The sequence below is a fragment of the Pseudorca crassidens genome, chromosome 21 (assembly GCF_039906515.1).
Source record: "Pseudorca crassidens isolate mPseCra1 chromosome 21, mPseCra1.hap1, whole genome shotgun sequence".
NCBI lineage: Eukaryota > Metazoa > Chordata > Mammalia > Artiodactyla > Delphinidae > Pseudorca > Pseudorca crassidens.
In genome coordinates, this window is record NC_090316.1 from 14,872,706 (window position 1) to 14,887,124 (window position 14,419).

The following is a 14,419-nucleotide window of genomic DNA, read 5'->3' on the forward strand; positions in this document are numbered from 1 at the left end:
TGGGGAGTCAGCCTTGAATGAAGCTGAAACTGATGAAGACAGAACAGAGAGGAAGAAATCAGCTCCTTGATGATATCATTGAGCCACTGGTTCAAATAACCTAGACGTTTCCAACCATAATCTTTCCAGTCTAACATCTTCCCAGACTTGGTGTCCCCTCTTCTTCTTCCCCAGGCAGCATCTCCTCCCTTTAGTCTCAAATAGAATGTCTAAATACATCTTTGAGCAATAACAAACTTTTTTTTTTTAAGTAGTGCTTTCTAAAATGTTAAAAGTAGCACTCATTCATTGTAGAGAGTTTGGTCAACACAGTAAAGTAAGAAGACAACATCCCTGACCTTACCGCTCAGAGATTGCCTCTGCTAATGTTTATTCTTCCTAAGTCAAGCAAATGTTCAATTCTGGAACGTGTAACTCAAATGGTGTTTAAGTCAGAAAAGATAACAATCATGACATCACCCAGTGACCAGCATCCAGAATGTGTCTGCTTGCAAGATGGAGCTGCAGAGAGGAGTGATTTCCCACTTCTGGCACCTTCTCCTTTTCATGGTGCCTCTCTTCATCTCCAAGACTTCTGAGGATTTGTGGTCTCTCTCCTCAAACCATGTCATTGCCAACTCATCCTCATGGTACACAGCTGCCACCTCCTCGAAGATAAAGCTCTGAGGGTCCTCGGGGCTTCCCTGGTGGCGCAGTGGTTAAGAATCTGCCTGCCAATGCAGGGGACACGGGTTCGAGCCCTGGTCCGGGAAGATCCCACGTGCGGAGGAACAACTAAGCCCGAGCGTCACAACTACTGAGCCTGAGCTCTAGAGCCTGCAAGCCACAACTACTGAGCCCGCACGCTACAATTATTGAAGCCCGTGCGCCTAGAGCCCGTGTTCCGCAACAAGAGAAGCCACCATCGCAGTGAGAAGCCCACGCACCACAAAGAAGACCCAATGCAGACAAAAATGAAAAAAATTTTAAAAAAAAGCTCTGAAGGTCCCCTTGTCCTTCTGCCTTTCCTTGGCCGTTCAACCCTTTCAGGCCTGTTCTGTGACTCTCATCATGTAGAATTCCATTCGTTGCTACGGGACACGGCAAGTTCACCACCAGCATCAGCAGCTGAAGCTTCTCTGTAAACCTACTGTTATTGATGCCTCCTTCTATTCCAATGGCCGTAAAGCTGCGTCTGCTTGCACCTAAGCAAAGTTTAGGATGCCTTAGAAAATTGTAGCTGATTTTTCAAAATTGGAATAAAGTTTGCCAGTAATACAGAAATCCCATAGGCATAGTGTGAGAATCTCACAATAACAGAGACAGCATGAAGCTGAAAGCAAAATGCCCACTGGAGCCGCCTCCCGCTGTGTGCTCTTGCTTATAAGAGTTGTCCAAGCCCAGAAAGCTTCGTGTCTCCAACATAATGCAAAATTCTCTGTGTCTCTAAAATTGTATTATGCACCAGATTAACATTCACCCAGTTTACCAGATTTTCTAGAGTGGCTTTTTTATGTGGGTGAGGGCAGGGTGAATCACAGATCTGAAATAAGGGTAATCTAGGACGTTTCTGTTCAATTGCATGCTACTTTTTACTAAACATTTTGAGTTACTTTTTAACAACTCAGAGGTTATTTCATTCAGAAATCAATTTAAAACTAAAATTATTCAAAGACTTTAGAAAGACTCTATATTACTTAAACAAAGGCAGTATTAGAAGTTGTTAGAAGTGGGAATTCCCTGACGGTCCAGTGGTTAGGACTCAGTGCTTTCACTGCCATGGGTCTGGGTTTGATCCCTGGTCGGGGAACTAAGATCCTGCAAGCCACACGGCGTGGCCCAAAATAAAAAAGAAATTAAAAAAAAAATAATATATTTAAAAAAAGAAGTTAGAAGTGAGATTTTTGCCAGTGTTTGATTGTATCATGGCTAGGAACATAGGACTACCTCAGTCCTGTGGCCCACACCTCCACGGGGTTATATGCAGGGAAGAACAGTTAATGGGAAACAAAGCCCAACTTGGTAATAGTTGGCCAAGCCCTCCTCCCCCCATATGTGGTTGCCTTGCGGGAAATGCAATGGGGACTGTGGCTGAGGCCAGAGACCACAGTGGGACTTCCTGCTTTCTGCCCTCTTGAATCCAGGAAGGCTGTCTGCAGAGCAACCTCAAGGTAGTTGATTCACCCCACTGCAGGCAGAGAGGAGTAAGAACTGAGACGTGGCCAGGCTTGACTGCTCAGAGGAGCTGACCTTGACCCTTTCTGCTTATCATCTTAGGATGCAGAGGCAGAAAGGGCATAAAGCTGCCTGGAAGATAAACCCCTGCAAGGGGTGCTCACTGCAAGGCAGCAGAAAGGGTGAAGGGGGCCACCACGGTACTGCCCTTGATCCTCACAAGTACCCCATGATAGAGAAAGTCCCAGTTAGAGGTGAAGAAACTGAAACACAGAGAGGTTAAGTAGTGTGACTGTTAATTTTACGTGTGAACCTGACTGGGCTAAGGCATGAAGAGAGAGCAGGTAAACCATGATTTCTGGGTGTGTCTATGAGGATGGTTTCCCATCAACCGATGGGGATGAAAGGAATCAGGCTGAGGATGAGCTAAGTAGAAAGAAAGGTACCAGCATAGCATCTTATAAGGGAAACTTACACTACATGCAGAGACATAAGTCCATTGAGAAACCAATGATTCCTCTATATGTGTTTGGGGAGGGAAAATGAATTCAATTAAAAACATCTGCTCCAGGCTTCCCTGGTGGCACAGTGGTTAAGAATCCGCCTGACAATGCAGGGGACACGGGTTCGAGCCCTGGTTCAGGAAGAGCTCACATGCCGCGGAGCAACTAAACCCGTGCACCACAACTACTGAGCCTGCGCTCTAGAGCCCGAGAGCCACAACTACTGAGTCCGCGTGCCACAACTACTGAAGCCTGCGCACCTAGAGGCCATGCTCCGCAACAACAGAATCCACTGCAGTGAGAAGCCCGCGCACCTCAATGAAGAGTAGCCTCTGCTCACTGCAACTAGAGAAAGCCCGCACAGCAACGAAGACCCAACGCCATATATAAATAAATAAATAAAAATAAAGTTCCCTTTAAAAAAAAAGAAAAAATCTGCTCCTTTCTTCTGATGAGACTATGGAGGAAGAAAAGCAGGAAGCTTTCTGAGTAGGTGTATATAGGAACAACTTGTGATGTGTTATGCAATGGAACCTCTAGCCAAGTACCATGGAGACATTATGCCTCTGGTGAGGGGATGCCAACACACTATTAGTTTGGAATCCCAAGTGTGACAGCAAGTTAGTTGTTCCCTCTGCCTATCGGTGGTCCTGTTTCTACCTTGCAGCAACCAGGATGCCCAGAGAACTCTAGTCATTTCAGTGAAAGCCTCAAGCTGCTTCATTCCTTTAAGGGTAGCGACTTTGGAAATTCAGTTTTTCGGTTGTTTCCCCTCTGCTTTTGAGATGACACGAGATGTATATTTCCTTCCCAGCTGTAAAGCATGTATCTCCAAAAGATCCCTAATTGGTGCTCCTAGCAGGAGGAGCTTTAGTATCCGGAAGCTCCATGGGAGAATTATGAAATGGGTTGTTAGGTAAGACCTTTCCTGTCAGACTGGAATTGTGGCTAAGGCTGAAAGCTGAGGACAGGAGGAGCTGATACTGAGAGAATTAGCCGACAGCTGGGACCAGACAGAGTCCCCAGGAGTTTAGAAGAAGCTGCAGAACGGGCTCTACTGCCTTCACCGTCCTGCTCCGAGAGATTCTATCCGAGAAGACTGGGGAGGGGTCAGGGTTCAGATGAGTGATGATTCTCTCCCCACCCTCCAAGGGAAGGAGACGCTTGCGTTCTGTGAACCCAAGCAAAGAAAGGGTACCTCCTACAGCACCATTTACAGGCAATGAGGATGCCTGTGAGAAGCCCTGCTCTGGGCATCTCATTTCCCTGCTGGATACCAGCTTAGATGGCAGACTTGCTGGCCACTTGTGTTCTGGTGTGAGCAGCGACAAGAGAGTTGGAAAGAGATGGCTGGACTCGGGGGAGGTGTGGCAGCTGCAGGTCCACGCTGGGAGGTGGCACTGCTGCCATCCACAGAGCCATCCGTGTTGTGATAGGGCAGCTTTGCAGTGTCAACCTGGCAGAGCTGAACTAGATTTCCAGCCATTCCCTTTCTTACGTATTTCTGGCGAGGAGTGGCCACAAGAGGCATTTGCAGAAGCCTTGGAAGATGGAGGTGGAGCAGTAGCCATGACTACTCTCAGAAGGTCCAGGTAGGTCAGGCCCTGTGACAACTCACACTGGTATTCGCGGATCCAATGGCTCTGCTACTGGTGTGGGAAGCAAACAAGCTGAAGCTCCAGCTCTGTGGGGTCTCTTCCTCCAGCTCCTCCAGACCCTCTCCTGCAGGTCACAGTGGCAACGGAGATGGGGAGGGGCTGACGTGCACTCCAGTGAGAGGCAGAGGTCAGCTGCCTCCCTGTCTCCCAGTTTGCGTGCATCTTACCTTCCCCATCCCCTACCCTGGGACTTTGCGCTTGGCCCCAAATCCAGGAGGAACAGCTGGACTGAGACTGTTTTACGAGTTCTCTCAGTCGACTTAAACCCCTCATTCTACTTCATTCCTAGTGGTTCTGCTTCTCTACGCTAGCACTGATACATCTGGTTTCTTCTCAATACCAGTCATACTTCCAGATTATGGGGAGAAACTTGGTACAATAAAAAGAGCACAGTTCTGGGAGTCAGACACATCTTCCAATTTCATCTCTTCAATCGACTTTTCAATCGACTTTGGTTACGTCACTTAACGCTCTGAGTCTCAGTTTCATCACTGGTTTAAATAAGGAGGGTTTGGGGGCTGCCCTGGTGGCACAGTGGTTTAGAATCCACCTGCCAATGCAGGGGACACGCGTTCGAGCCCTGGTCCGGGAAGATCCCACATGCCACAGAGCAACTGAGCCCGTGTGCCACAACTACTGAGCTGGCGCTTTAGAGCCCGCGTGCCACAACTACTGAAACCTGTGCGCCACAACTACTGAAGCCCGCGTGCCACAACTACTGAAGCCTGTGCACCACAACTACTGAAGCCCGCATGCCTACAGCCTGTGCTCCGCAACGGGAGAAGCCGCTGCAATGAGAAGCCCACGCACCACAACGAAGAGGGGCCCCCACTCACTGCAACTGGAGAAAGGCCACACGCAGCAACGAAGACTCAACAAGCCAAAAATAAATATAAATAAAATAAATTAATTAAAATGTATACATTTTTAAAATAATAATAAATAAATAAATAAGGGGGTTTGGAATAGGTGGTCTCTAAATATGTTCCCAACTTTAAACATATGAGCAAACATATAACATTAAATTTGTGATTACCAGAGGCGGGGGAGGGGAAGAGGGAGAATTGGATGAAGGTGGTCAGAAGGTACAAACTTCCAGTTAGAAGATAAGTACTAGGGATGTAAAGTGCAACATGATAACTATAATTAACACTGCTGGATGTTATAGACGAACGTTAAGAGAGTAAATCCTAAGAGTTCCATCAGAAGGAAAAAAGTGTGTTTCTATTTCTTCAATTTTGTATTTATACGAGATGACGGATGTTCACTACACTTACTGTGATAATCATTTCATGATGTACGTAAGTCAAATCATTATGCTGTACACCTTAAACTTATACAGTGCTCTATGTCAATTACACCTCAATAAAACTGGAAGAAAAAAGATACTAAAGTTTATTTTTAAGAGTTTCTGAACTCTTTAAAAATAGTTGTGAAAATTAAGTCATAACAGAACTACCACTAACTGGTTAAGTCCAAACTTTAATAACAATTCTCCTGCTACTCAGTTATGGTAAATACTTCCGGGGGCACATCCAAAGTGCAAACCCCACAATTCCTCATCCTTTGGGAACGTCCCCTGGCAGCTGTGTTACTATTACATGACCACCCCCTTCCCTTGCTATTGCTAATTAGACCAGAGGAGACACCTGGCTCCAAGGTGGGTCCCAGGTTCTCTCTCCTGGGAATTGAGAATTGGGACCAGGAAGATTCTTGTCAATAGCCTCTCTTGGTATCCCAAGCTGTGGAAATATTGGGCGGCCATATTCCCATATTCCTCCTTGAGGGCCAAAGAAGCAGAAAAACCGTGTCTGAATTGAGAGACAGAAAGAAGACTGAAGCACATGCTCAGAGAGAAGCAGACACAAGAGCTGGAGGGGAAAAGTCCTGTTGGTTTCTGGTCCTAGCCTGGCTGCATTCCTATCCCTTGGTTCCTTGAGACAACCTATGATTTTCTTTATTCCTCCTCTTGGTTTATGCTCGCCCAGATTCGTCTTTACTACCTGTTGCCAAAGAACTTCAGCTGATAAACCAGTAGGAAGATGTATCTTTTCTTGATAAAAACTAGTTAAAAACTGCTCATTGATTCTTTATTATTACGCTTCTTCATCCAAAACAGAAATTTTGGTTTTGAAAAATTGCCTAGCCCTGTTAGAAAATGGACATTCTCGAACTGCTAATATTATATTTGTCTGATAGCAAGAATAAAACTACTTCCTTAGCATCAGTCTTTCTGTGGCAAACCCGAACATTCTCATACAAAAAGACAATGAGTCACCAATGGTCTCACACTGGGGCAGTGAGCTTGGCACATAAAGGTAGGGTTCAAGTCCCAGTACTGCCATTTCCTATCTGTGCACCCTTGGATAAATGTGTACACTCTCTGGCCCTCAATTACTCCATCTGTTAAACAGAAACAATTCCTTCTATACAAAGCTGTTGTGATGTTTACATGAACTGCTCTATTTCAAAGCACTTTATAAATTGTAAAGCTCTTTACCAATGTGAATTGTGAATACTGAATATTATGTCTGTGTTGAAATATAGAAGAAAACACACACAACAGAAGGAAGACAGAGGTAATACCGTCAGAGGAGGGGCTTCCAAGTGAACAGCCAAAAACTCATTGGAAAATTCTCTTTTCCCCCCAGTTAATCTAAAATAAGAGTGACTGAAATAACAGAAATGAACTCCTTCTTCACATTTACACCAAGGCAGAGAAGTCATGTCATTCTGTCCCACAAGGCAATCGTGGGGACATGGGCATGAACAGAAACTCTAGCACACAGGCTCAAAAACACGTTCCTGTGGTTAGCTCCATGAGATGTGGCATGTCATCCAGATACACAAACACCTCTATGAATATACATAACACCCTATATAGGGTACACACATATTTACACAGAGAGTGGGGCTTCCAGAGTAACAGCCTAACTGGAACATCCAGTGGGAATTCAGACATGTTCAGGCATGAAAGAAGGGCCAGATGTGAGGCCACCCGGGATCTATTTACACGAGGGCCTGAGGTGATGCATGCAAGCGACAATGATGGGACATGCTGGGACAGAGAACAGACCTCCCAAGAATCAGATCACCTGCCTTTGGGAAACAGAGAAATTTAAGGTGCTTTGCCATTTGGTAATGAAATGAAGGGCAGAAGATTTAAAAAAGGACATGTACCCAAACCTACAACAAACCCAAAATATAAACTCATGTCTAATGTGTCCAGTGGTCATAGTCAAAGAGATATGTTAAACCGTCCTTGCCCCAGACAAGCCTGTTGGTCCTGGCACTTTAGGGTACGAGGGAGAGCCAGTTCCCTGCAGCACGAATATGCTGCGTTGGTGTCACCCAGACGTCCTCAGGATCCCTCTCTTGTGACCAAGAACTAAGAAGATGGCTACATCCCTAGAGTCTGGGTGGGTCAAGGAAGAGTGTAAGAAAATGCTGGTGGATGTCGTTGCCGTCCCCCCACTTCAATATGGTGCCTGATTATTAAAAGCAACGAAAACAAGAGATGATCGGAAGCAGCACATGTGCACTGTGATGTGGCTCCACTGACCTCTCTAGTTCACACGCATCTCTCTCCTTGCACTGTATATCTGGCCTGTGCCCTTGGCAACTTCCTCCCCATCCAAGGGTGAGGCTGCTTGCACCCTCTACAAAACCCCTGTGACTCAACTCAAACACAGAGATTTGCATTCACTGGGCCACAATGTCCTGATGTACCATGACCCCCTCACAGAGTGAAGCAGTCTTAACAGGACAGGTTATCCTTTACTGCCTGAGTCACGTCACCCCTCTGCTCAAAACACTCTGATGGCACCTGTAGAAAACAAAAACACTAATTTGAAAAGATATATGCACATCAGTGTTCATTGCTGCATTATTTACAATAGCCAAGACATGGAAGCCATGTAAATGTCCATCGACAGAGGAATGGATAAAGAAGATGTGGTGCATATATACAATGGAATACGACTCAGCCATAGAAAAGAATGGCTGAGAAAGACAAATAGTGTATGATCTCACTTATATGTGGAATCTAAAACACAAAACAAACAAATAAACAAAACAAACAAATGAACAAAACAAAATGAAAACAGACTCCCAGACACAGAGAGCCAGAGTGCGTGTGGGACTGGGTGAGATAAGTGAAGGGGATTAAGAATTACAAACCTCCGGTTATAAAATAAATAAGCCACAAGGATGTAAAAGTATGCAGCATAAGGGATATGGTCAATAGTATTGTAATAACTTTATACGACGGATGGTTACTAGACTTACCGTGGTGAGCACTTCCTAATGTGTGCAAATGTCAGATCGCTATGTAGTACACCTGAAACTAACGTAATATTGTATGTCGACAATATTTCAATTAAAAAAAAGAGTTACAGGGATGGGTGGTAGTGACGGGTGCACAACAACACAAACGTATTTAATATCCCTGAACTGCACACTTAAAAATTAAGAAGGTAAACTTTATGTTATTGTATTTTACCACAATAAAAGAGAGAATTTTTCCTAAAACAACTCACAAACCACTCTAATGGCTTTCTAGCTCACTCAGAGGAGAGTCACTGCTGCCTTTCTGTCTTCACCTCCTACTTTTTTGGTCTCTAGGAGGGAATCCAGTTTTTGAGGGGCCTGAAGCTTATACGATTTGGAGGACTTTTTAAGAGCTGTAATACAAAGTTATGCATGAACATGAATATTTCTTTACAATGAGAAAACAAATCACAATCGATTAAAAATCTTCCCAAGTCAGTTTCCCCTTCCGGATCCCCAAAATGTCAAATGTCAAAGGCCGACACCATCCAGCTTGGGAGGAAGTGTAATGGAAGGGAAACAGGGGAGAAGGAGACGGGAGTCCCAATCCGTCGCAGCTGAATTATCTCAATTGCGTAAATTACAAAGTGTGTGACAAGTGAACCCACTGCCAGGCTACTCTCAGGGCTTGGAGGGGACACCTGAGCCAGTGGGGGCCCTGATGCTCCACGGCGGCCCCAGCCCTGCCCATCCCCTATCCTGTCTTGCTCCGGCCATATGGGTCCCCTTTGTTCGAACACAAGTCAGCCCCCTTCTCAAGCCTTTGCCTCTGCCGGTCTCTCAGCCTGGAACTCTCTTCCCTCAGATACCTGTATGGTTTCCTTCTGCATTTTCTTCAGGTCTCTGCTCAAATATCACTGTGTCAGAGAGGCTTTCGCAAACATCCCGTATGAAAGATAACCTCTGCCGTTTCTATCCCTCTCACCTGCTCTATTCCTCTCCCTGATATGATATCTACTTGCTTGCTATCTCCCCCACTAGATGTGACAGAAGAGATCCTGTTGCATCCACTGCTTTATCCCCAGTACCTATCACAGTGCCTGGCACATGGTAAAATGTCAGAAAATACTTGTTGAACCAGTAAATATTTTAATAATTGCGGGTATTACATTGCAGATACTTGTTGACAGGCTCTACTAGGTGGTATGATTCTTGAGAACAGGGGACTTATTTATTCTTTTTTTAAAAAAGTGATTAATTTTTAAAAATTTTTATTGGAGTATAGTTGATTTACAATGTTGTGTTCGTTTCTGCTGTACAGCAAAGTGAATCAGTTAGACACATACACAGAGCCACTCTTTTTTAGAGTCTATTCCCATATAGGTCATTACAGAGTATTGAGATGGTTTGATTTTTTAAAATATTTATTTATTTATTTATTTGGTTGCGCTGGGCCTTAGTTGCAGCTCTCAGGCTCCTTAGCTGCAGCAGGCGAACTCTTAGTTGCGGCATGCATGTGGGATCTAGTTCCCTGACCAGGGATTGAACCCTAGCCCCCTGCACTGGGAGCACAGAGTCTTAACCACTGGACCACCAGGGAAGTTCTGGGACTTATTTATTCTTTCACTTATTTTTTTTCCACAGAAGTTTCTGAGCACTCCACATGTACTAGTCTGCTATAGGACTGCTATAACAAAATACCATGGACAACAGAAATTGTGGCTTAAACAACAGAAATTTAATTTCTCACAGTTCTGGAGGCTAGAAGTTCAGGATAAATCAGCCATCAGGGCTGGTTTCTAGTGAGAGTTCTTTCTGACTTGCACATGGCTACTTTCTCCCTGTGCCCTCATGTGGCCTTTCCTTTGTGTACACACATGGGAGAGATCTCTGTTTCCCGGGGTGTCTCTTACTCTTCTTACAAGGATACCAGTCCCATTGGATCAGGGCCCCACCCTTATGACTTCATTTATGACTTCACCCTTAATTACCTTCCTAAAGGCCTTAGCTCCAAATACAGTCACATGGAAGATTAGGGCTTCAACATAAGACTTTTTGGAGGGACGCAATTCAGCCCATAACACCATGTTAGGCAGTAGAGATACAGCAACCACCAAAACAGTTCTGACTCCAACCTGCAGGGAGTCCATAGCATTTACTACAAATAGTAAAATTTGACAAAAATGTTCCTAGTTGGGGCGTTGCTGAAGGTAGTGTCAGAGAGCACTGTAGGGGGACTTTCCTGGTGGCACAGTGGTTTAGAATCCACCTGGCAATGCAGGGGACACGGGTTCGAGCCCTGGTCCAGGAAGATCCCACGTGCCGCGGAGCAACTAAGCGCGTGCACCACAACTACTGAAGCCTGTGCACCCTAGAGCCCGCATGCCACAACTACTGAGCCTGCATGCTGCAACTACTGAAACCCACGCTCCTAGAGCTCGTGCTCCACAACAAGAGAAGCCACTGCAATGAGAAGCCACCGCACTGCAACGAAGAGTAACCCCTGCTTGCCGCAACTAGAGAAAGCCCACGTGCAGCAACGAAGACCCAACACAGCCCAAGAAAGGAAGGAAGGAAGGGAGGAAGGAAGGGAGGGAAGAAGGGAGGGAGGATTGCAGGAAGTAGATGATACCAACAACAGCACTAATAACAATAGCTGATGTTTATTCTGTACTTCCTATGGGCCAAGCAATGTTATAAACAAGAAACAACAGAGCGAGGTAGACACCACTATCCTTTGTCTACAGCAAAGGTGCAGAGAGGATACACACCTTGCCAAGTTCATACAACTAATACTTGGCTGAGATGGGATTCAAACCCAGTCAGCTGGACCCCAGAGCCATGTCTTTAACAATTGTGTTATAGAAGCTCTGAGAACCATCCTGCCTCCTTCACCATATAGATGAAAACCACATGGTTCTTTTTCCATCTCCAGCATTGGACGTGTATCTCTGTTGGCTGAGTTGTGGCAATATCCCTACATGGTGCATAATCTACAAGCTCAGATACGGCCCCTCTTGCACCATTTGGTTACTTTTTATTCATCATAATAACTGGTATTAGTTCAGTACTAACCAGTTTACAAAGCATTTTCATATGCCTTAGCTGAGTTAATCTTCATAATAATACTAGTCGGTAGGTATTGTGACCCCATTTTATAGGAGAAGAAATTGAGAGTAAGAACGAGAGGATAAAGATGCCAGAAAAAAAAAAAAAAGGTTTTTCCTTGAATGAGTGAGGGCTTCGGAACAACCTCACTGGAATCCCTGGCCTTAGGCTTGGATTTCACTAGCTGTGAGGTCTTAAGCAAGTTGCTCTGTCAAGGGAGTGCTTTCCTAAGCCCAGGCTTCTTACCTTAAAGCAGGGTATCTCAGCCGTGGCACCGCTAACATCTGAGGGCTGTCCTGTGTGTTGTAGGATAACAGCAGCATCCCTAGTCTCTACCTAGTAGAGACTATCTACCTAGTCTCTATCTCTGCTAGATGCTAGAGTACCCTCCCCACGCCAGTTGTGACAACCAGAATGCCTCTAAACATTGCCAAATGTCCCCTGAGGATAAAATTGCTCCTGGTTGAGAACCACCTTAGTGACAGGCCAGGGAGAGCCAAGAGTCATAGAAACTCATCCCCTGAAACACGGCCATATGTAGAGAGGGGGCCCCCAGGTCCCCGCAGCCCATCAAAGGCCGCCTTGATCTCCAAGGCAGGAATCCATCCTTTGTGCTCAGTATATGTCTTATTCATGTGTAACTTTATAGATAATTTATACCCGGCCTGCCACAGTCCCCTGCACCCCTTGCCAACAGCGAGGGGTCTGTCGTGGCAGCTGGGAGGGAGGTGAGGGATGTGACCAGGTGTGGAGTTCACAGAGCCAGCGATGGGCTGAAGGCCTGATCAACTGGGGGCTCCAGGGATACTTGAATAGTTGAAGACCTGGGTTCTAGTCCTGGATTTGCCTCTGGTGTGGCCGTCATGAAGTCCTGGTTTGGTCTTCTCTAACCTCGGGTCAGTGACACCTGTCGTACTTGCTCAGTTAAGATGAAGCATAAGGAGGCTCTTTTAAGCTAAGTGTGCTGTGTGTCAGCTCTCAGTATAAAGAACACCTGCTCTGGTCCCACAGGCCTCTGACTGTCGCCAGAAATTGCTCCATAGAGACATTCCTTTGTGTGAAGGCAAGTCCAGAACTAACCTGAAATCCGTGCCAGCTTCCTGGAATTCTCTCCCAGCCTCCCAGAATTCATGACCATTCAGCTCTGTCTTTACCAACTGCTGGTCTACCTGCCAAAGTTTCCCAGGGAGAAAATCCACACGAGCTGCATGCAGATCCTTCTAAAAGAAGGTCAGGAAAATTTGGAACCAGGACTGGTTCCTGCCACCATAACCGGCCCAGGTGATCAGGAGACGGTGGACAGCCCTTACTGGCTTTACTTAGGACAACTGGGGAAACTAAAGAAGCAGCACTGTCTGTTTGTGAATGAGCATACGCGGCATGAACTTAAGAAATGGTTCTAAACACACTTCTACTCTCTCTATATTTCACATGGATGTTAAATTACCCCTTTAAATCTTACTGTTCTTTTCAGAATAGTCAGTATGAATCTGCCCTTCCTTCCTTTCTTTGGAGATTCTTTCTTCTTTTCTTAGAAAACTCCACCAACACCACTTAAATATACCATTTGAAAATGGCTGGGGTGCCACATTCAGTGAGTGGACTTACACTTACTTTTTTAAAGTTAATTTTTTAATTTAATTGTTGCTTCACCCCTGTCCTTCACTGGGCCTGGTATCACCAGAGTGCAAACGCTTCATGGTTCAATATCTCTAGAGACGAAATCTCCCAACTCTTGCATTTTTAAACAAATTTTCTTTGGGGTCGATTTACTGGCAACTGGAGAAGAAAATTTAAATTCTTGAAATCAATGCTGAAAGTAGTAGAACAAGCAAGAGGAGAGAATCTGTGCTGTGGGGTGGGGGGGGGGAGGACTCCTCCCTGGGGACTTTTGAAATGGTTGGTAAAAAACTATGGAAAAAAATCAACAAAGCAAAATGAAACTAACAAGTGGAATAGGCTGAAATGAATGAGAAATTTTCTAAGTGAAAAATATGACAAAGCTATTTAAAAGCACAAATTGATTTTAAGATTAGTCTTTAATTTCTTGAATTTTGACCTATTTGTTTAACCAAAACATCTGCTTCTATGAACTCCTGCTTGTTATTCAGGTAATACACAGTTCATTGTTCATCACATTTAATGCTTCACTCCCTGGATAGCCATTGATTCTCTTCAGAGTCCCTGGCAAAGGGTGAAAGAGTCCATCTTTGGCCTCCCTGACCTCTGCTCCCTCATTCATTCATTCAACAAACATTTGTTGAGAGTCTGCTGTGCTTCAGACACTATACAAGGGAAAGTGGACCCAGACCAAGAAGAGCTCATAATAAATAGGGAACACCAAACAGTACACAGGAAAGAGCTACAGTTGAGAATTATGTATGAAATATTGAGTGACCACAGCTGAGGAACCATAAAACTTCCACTGAGAGCATGGGATGGTTTTGGCCATCAAGGTCACAAATGAACTATTTTAACATCTCCTCCACCCATATTATCTGACTCATTCATCTTCTCCATTACTTGCAAACAAAAATAAAGCTTACTTTCTTCCCATTGTAATAAAAGCATGGGGTGGAATTCTCTAATGAGTTGCATCTGTTCTTGTACTCCAGGTCTTCCCAGGAGGAGCCTGTAATTGAGTGGAAGGTCACAGACTTTGGAATCAGAAATTAGAATTTCCCACCACTTAATTGCTATGGACCTTGGGCAAGTATAAGTTACTTG